Source organism: Capsicum annuum, chromosome 12 (genome assembly GCF_002878395.1).
Source record: "Capsicum annuum cultivar UCD-10X-F1 chromosome 12, UCD10Xv1.1, whole genome shotgun sequence".
In the NCBI taxonomy this organism is placed as follows: domain Eukaryota; kingdom Viridiplantae; phylum Streptophyta; class Magnoliopsida; order Solanales; family Solanaceae; genus Capsicum; species Capsicum annuum.
In genome coordinates, this window is record NC_061122.1 from 23,023,889 (window position 1) to 23,031,277 (window position 7,389).

Below are 7,389 nucleotides of genomic sequence, written 5' to 3' on the forward strand. Positions count from 1 at the left end.
TTTTATGGGGTCTTACATGTTATCAGTTACCACATGAGGAGTATACCTAGCTAATTGAGTAAACTTGAGGGAATAGTCTCTCACACTCATGTTGCCTTGCCTCAAATTAATGAACTCTAACACATTGGCCTCTCTAAACTCCAATGGGAAGAATCTATCTAAGAAAGTTGTGGCAAACTCTTCCCATTCTATAGGCCCTGCATTAACACCTCTATCCACTTTTCACTGCTTAAACCAAGTATGGGCTACATCCTGTAATTGATATGCAGCCAACTCGGCACTCTGACTAGATGTCACCCCCATAGCATCCGTTACCTTCTAAACCATATCTAAGATTCCTGGGGATCCTCTTTAGACTTGGATCCCATGAAAGAAGGAGGATTAATTAGGGTGAAATCCCAAATTCTGGTTACAGCAGTATTGGCCACTGGGTTGGCTAGAATAGCAGTTGGCCGTTCATTTTGTATTGTACGGAGTTTGCTAGAGTAGTGAACACAACCCTAAATTCTGCGTGAGAGACGTGCTCATCCAGAGGATCTGCCTAGACGGGCTGAGGGGCTGGTTGAGTTTCTGTTCTTCTTCCATTCTTCTTTGGAGGAATGTTCTGTACATAGAAGAAAGAAATGGATTAGACTAAGAGTTTAACTTGATCTTAAGCTTAATCACACGACATGAATACTAAAAGAAAGGAAACTTTTACTAAACGCCATGTAGCCTCTCGGCCATAAGTGTGACTCGCTACACACCTATGAACAAGACTCTACTTGAGGCGGCTTTCAGACTTTCTAGGACACTTTAAAACCTTAGGCTCTGATACTAAGTTTGTAATGACTCGATAATATCCCCTAGTCATTACACGATGTTTATGATCCCGAAGAACCACAAACTAACCCATGAGATGGTACCTGCTGTGAGCACTGAATAATATAATCATGAATGCGGAAGAATACCTGAAATGTCATAAGGTTTTATAATAAAACAACTACTGAATTATGAATCTGGCATAATACTAAAATCTAAATAATCTGACTAGCTAACTGTAGTGTTTGACAAGCCTCTAAATTAAATACTGTGAGTTGATGGGACATGCCCTAACTAACTCTACTAACTACTGAGATAAAGACATGAAGTAATATAATCCATCCTAAGATGATGAGGACTCACTACTGCTACTGAACTGCTGATGATCTGAGGGACTAAGTGCGATCCAAGAACTGAGCGTCAGCACCTATGATATGATACATCATAGTACAAAAGAAAGGTATGCGATCAGTACTTTGAATGTACTGGTATGCTAAATGAAGTAGGCTGATATGCATGGTATCATGAATAGGAATAATAATAATTAACTTGATATGCATGTAAAGCACTGAGTACTGAATAAAGAGCGTAGAATTTGTAGTTACTGAAAATGCATGAAGATCTGTAAATACTGAGGATGCATGACCAGGCATATAACATAAACTGAGTAAAATCTGTAAACTGAAATACTAAAAAATACTGATATCTGTATGCTTTGGTCAAACAACACTAAGACTGAATAACTATGCAGGACGTGTAACTGAGATGATATCTGAGACTGTGGGAGGTATCATCTAACTGATATTCCCCAATTTGAGCTAATCGGGGTCAAACCTGTAGCCCCAGTTGAAAGGGTATTAATACCATTCCATGGGTACTAACAATGGTTGTGTGGATCTACTAAACTGATATAATGTCCAAAGGACTAAGGGTGTCAAGCCTGAACTGACGGGTAACCCCTGTGATATAGTCAAGCCTAATCTGATAGGTGACTTCTCATATCCTATGTTGGGTACATAGTTCTGGAGTATAGGGACTACTACAAATGACTCTGCCTATCTGACGATAGAGCCGTCATCCCTACACTCACTCGGTGCTAAATCCTACTCCCAACTGACAGACACTGAAATACTAGACTGTTCTGAGTTTAACTGACTGATATGTGACTATTATGAAAATGCTCATAGTATAATCTGAAGTTATTCTGTAATGTACTGAGACTAGACTTCAATAAAAAGCTATGAATTTTGGGTATTCAATACCCCCAGGACTCAAAACAACAATATTGAAAAGACACTAAAGCTTAGGGGACAAAGTATGAAGGTTTTTATTAAATCAATCACTCTTGTAGGCATTTTATCAAACACTTGTAGTAGTTCAAAACAATCATAGGAATGTCCTAAAATAAATAGAAATAGCATGAATCCGATATAATAGAGTTAAATCTTGGTCTTGTTAATTAAATAACAACATTAAAACATGGAGGACTAAATAATAATAATAATTTCATGGTAACATGGTATATAATCATAATTCATGGAGATTCATGGGTGATATCACAATTTAAAACATAATAACTTTAAAAGATCACAATTTTATAATTTAGAAGGGTTGCTTGGACTCCATGGATAAAAGAACTCCATGGATGAGCATCTAACATACCTGGGATGAAGAATTTGGAAGGATTGATAGAGAGTTCTTGAGGTTTGACCTTGATTCCTGAAGGTTAGGATTTTGCTATTTGTGAGAATATTCTTGATTTTGGGAAAAAATGATTAGAATAATGCCCAATTAGGTTATTAGGAACTTAATTTTGTGTTTGAGACTAATTGGGACAAGGGAAAAGTACTTAAAAACCCTTAGAATTAAAACTCGGAACTGACTGAAAATCCCGATTTACTAGGCTGGCGTGATGTGGCGCTATCGCGCCGTGTCACTGGAGTCGGACAATTGGAAAACTGGTTTGTGGCGCGATGCGAGGAAATCACGTTCCTTCACTGATTGTGACCTGAAAGTTCACCACAACGTGGTGGTATCGCGCTTCGACATTGGAACTGGACAAATGTCAAGTTAGCCTATGGCGCGACACACTAGGATCGCGGACTCTCACTGGAATTTGCCAAATGGGAGATCGTCCTACTCCGCAATGTGCTAAAGGTTAAAATAATGGTGTTTAATGACTGAAACTTAAAACCGCCATATCTTCTTATCCGGTTATCAAATTTAGGTGAATTTTATATCGTTGGAAAGCTAACTGAATTTCCTACTCGATGGAAGGCTCTAAACTAAAAAATAATGAGTGTTTCAAAATTTTATACATGAATACTCATGTATTGGGACTTAGACTATGCTACGAAAGTATGGAGTGTTACATGGAGTATGTTATCTATTGTGACAGTCAAAGTCCAATCGACTTAAGCAAGAACTCCATGTACCATGCAATAACAAAATACATTGATGTGAGGTAACATTAGATTCGTGAACAAGTGGAGAACGAATCGTTCTATGTTAAAAAGATTCACACGAGTGAAAATTCCACGGATATGCTGATAAAGATGGTGTCAAAAGACAAGTTTGAATTGTGCAAAGAGCTTTTCGACATGAACTCTCTCTAAGAGGAAGGAGATACCTCCTTCACATGCATGGGACTGGAAGGAGAGATTTGTGGGGTCCAGCCTGATTAATGTTGTTGAAATTTTCCCATGAATTTAGGAAGTTGTTTTCTTTCTTAGGTCAAAAATTCAAAGATTGGCAGGAGTAAATATAGCCACTGGCCAATTATATGTTTCATGTAGCAAAATTGGACGTTTTGGTTTCTAGTGGTGATGTCATCAGTGACATCAGTAGAAATATTAGCTACTATAAATAGAGGGAGCTTCACCTCTTTTCATCACACCAAACAAAGAGAGAAAAATAATATAGAGAGCAGTGAGGTATTCCACAGATTAATAAAAATAGTCTGTGAATGAAAAATTAGAGGGAGCGATATTTTAGTAAGGTGGAGTTAAAAGAGGGTTATTTCTTTTGAGTGTGTAGTAGTCATTTTTAGTGTTGTACTTGTGACTACGGTGTAAAAATTCTTACTGTAGTAATTTCAGTTGCTCCTCTTGATCCGTGATTTTTCCCTTATTTAAAAGGGTTTCCACGTAACAATTTTGGTGTCATTATTTTCATTTATTTCTCTATTATTTTGCCACAAATACTTTTGTTGTTGTTCCACATTTACCCAACAGAAAGATCTACCTATACAATTCAATCACCTCCAAATTCTGAAGAAACTTTGATAAGATAATAGGTACTTCTTTAATAATTGACAACCAATGCTATTAGATGTAAATATGCCCAAATATATGAAGTATTTTATCTTTGACTATATAAATATTTTTCTGGGAACAATTAGTTTATAAAAGTTTGACAATGATTAAAAGTAGACCAGGATTTATGACTTATGATATGAAGTCAGCAAAGCACAAATATTGGTGAAGCCTTTTGAATTAAATCTCATCGCTGTACCAACATGGGTTGATTTGGGATGGTTGGTATTCCACCACCCTTAATAATAGGTATCAGGTTCGGGCCCTAAAAATGAAAAAAATCTTATTGCTAGAAATTGAATGCATGAATTTAAATTAGTAAGGCTCTGCCGTGGATATTGTAATCGAGTGAAAAACCAAAAAAAAAAATGAAAAATCTCATTGGTTTGTAGAAGAACTCCTATTATAATTATTAAGTAGTAAAATATATATAGTTAAGGTCACACATGAATTCACTATGAATAGATCTTGAACATGCAATGATGTTGATTCAAGTTAATGAAATCAATACAGTATAATACAGTGATATCAACCTAATTAAATGGCAAAATTTATAAAGTTTGGTGTAGCTGCAAAGCAGAAGCACATGAATTATTAGTCTTGCTAATCAATTCTAAACTCGTTTCTTGTGATAAAGTTCAAATTTGAACTTGCAGGTAATGATAGCCTGAATATCAGGAATCAACATGTATTTGAAGTACCAATTGCAATATCTATATAATCAATTTTTACTAAATTGTGGTGGTTATAACAATCAAACTATCAAACAATGACCACTTCCGCTAGAACCATACAAAGCAGTGTCACCCTTCTCCATTTGCTTACAAAACAGATCTTTTAAGCTTTTCTTTTCAAACTTCTAAACATTATAAAAAACTCTCGCACTACGAGATATCAAGTTGTATGAATCTTGAGTGATTAGTTTAGATAGTTGCATCTAATAATACTTAGATCATTACTCAAAGTTTCCTTATACTTTTCCTAATCATGGTAGTTGGCAGATGTACGAGGAGTAATTAAGAAAATCTTCAACTTGCTTCTTTGAGCGATTCACCCTTGAAGAGCTTTAGGAGGCAAAAGATTGCCATCACTACTATCTTGAAATCAGTACAGAAATTGCAGTTATAACATATTAAACATGCTATTGCTCTCTTATATATCTTTATCTTTTAACCATGAACAATATCAAAGTTGGTCATAACACCAACAATTTTAAATTCAGGTGTGCCGACAAGTATCAATGAAGGAAAAAGTATCAATTTTTAGCAAATAAATTTAGAAGAACCACCTATCTCATTAACCATAAGGATTGTAGATGCATCTATCAGCCAAACATCCAAATCGAAAAACTAAAGTTCATGATTTTCTGCTAAAATGTTTGCAGCTAAACACACAAACTTTTTAAAACATATGCCAAGCTCAAGTTTTTTGATTAACTGAACAAAAAGGAACTCAAAAACCTTTACAGTCAGGAGAATTAAGATTTAGCTTATTTTATTGATGATTTACTATCTGTCTTATTCATTATCAGCAGAATTATGAATTTCTAACAGCTGTTCTGATTCAGTAGATCAGTACTCTTTCCCGAGATCTAGACTTTGAACAAATAGCAATAAGCCTTGAACCCTTGAACAGGGATGGGTCTTTGGAAGAATCTAACAACTGCCAAATCAACTTGGCGTCTTGTAACCACGTTCAAGTGTGGCTACACTGTTATATAGAAATCTTTAGCGGCCAAATCAAGGGGTGTTGTCAACCACATTAAGTTATTACTAACCTGCTGTTCAATATAGTACTCTGTTATTGCAAACGAAAGGATCCTTTTTGTTTTAAGTTGCTAATCGTTCAAGTAGAACACAGAAGCATTGGTAAGAAAGTCATTGTGAAGGTTTAATGTTAGTTCGACTAATAAACAAAAGAATTTATAGGTGTGTCAACAGATCAAATAGGACGCGAGTAGGAGATTGGAATTAAAAGGTATAAACTTACAAATCAATTATAAGGGAAGAAAATTTATAGGTGTGTCAACAGATCAAATAGCACGCGAGTAGGAGATTGGAATTAAAAGGTATAAACTTACAAATCATTTACAAGGGAAGAAAATTTACCAATGGAAAATCAAATCTGTAATTGTGAATAGTAGTCAGTGGCACTGATAGAGATAGAAACCTGCATAACATAGTGAAGATGCTGTCTAGTTTGCAAGAGAAAAAGAATCAGGAGAATGGAAAAAGCTTATTCAGACAGTTCCATTTCCCTGTATTTACAGGCTGCTTCTCCAATTCAATTGGACATTGTCCTCAGAAACAAGAACTATTCGCCCATCTTCATTCAAAGACACTATTCAAATGTTCAAATGTGAAAAGAAAGCAATTGCAGATAGCAATGCAACATCAAATAGGGACTGTCAGCATCCAAACAACTTAGAAATAAGAACTATTTGCCTGTCATCATTCAAAGACACTACTGGAATGTTCAAATGTGAAAATGCAGCAACTGCAGATCATAATGCAGCATTAAACAGGGAAACATCAGCATCCAAACAGTATATATCCAAGGTAGCCCATCCATGAAGCTTTTCCTCCAACCAAGCACGACTCTTTCAAGTCTACCATGCCAGGAATCCCTTGTCGTGTCTTCAGCCGCAAATTTCGAATGGTTGCTGCCAATGGATCAAGTGACTTGTATTCAGAGATGGAGGTGGACACATTTAGATGTCTTTTCCCGTTTGCGCTATCATGAGTAGCGTCTTTTTAAATCTGTCCGACCTGATGCTCAAAATTTTGGAAGAGCTAGAGATACAAACACTTGCATTTGGTGTTGTTGCCTCTGGTGATGGATCAGCACTGGCAAAGATTGGCTCTGCCACGATGTTGACTGCCATCAAAATGATAGTAATGACTCCGACCGTGGAATGTAAAAAAATGAAGAGTAAAGAAGATGTTTTATTGAAGATTGGGTAAGGAACAATAAAAGGATACATAGATGGTCCAATAGATACAAGTATCACGGTAGCAGTATTTTAGAATTAAAATGTGTTAACTGAAAAACTCGTTTATAGGGAAGAAAAACTTTTACGTAATTGTGAATTGTAGGTGATAGTGACAGTAATATGCGGGGGGAAAGAAACTAGAAAACATGTGAACTTAGGATATTTTGTTTCGGTAGGCCATAATTTTGGGTAAGGAGGAGCAACAACATACCTTTTTGTTTCACGCATAAATTGGAGATTTGTGTAATCTTGCCATCTGCATTTGTTTCCTTCAAAGCGAAT

At 36.0% G+C, this 7,389-nt stretch overlaps 1 long non-coding RNA gene across 1 annotated transcript; it reads right to left on the bottom strand.

The window, feature by feature from the left end:
- Positions 1–6,170: 6,170 nt before the first annotated feature.
- Positions 6,171–7,389, bottom strand: LOC124889328. Its single transcript, XR_007048235.1, has 2 exons — positions 7,319–7,389; positions 6,171–6,992 (listed from the first exon to the last, which is right to left on the bottom strand). It is a non-coding gene; the product is annotated as an uncharacterized LOC124889328 (long non-coding RNA).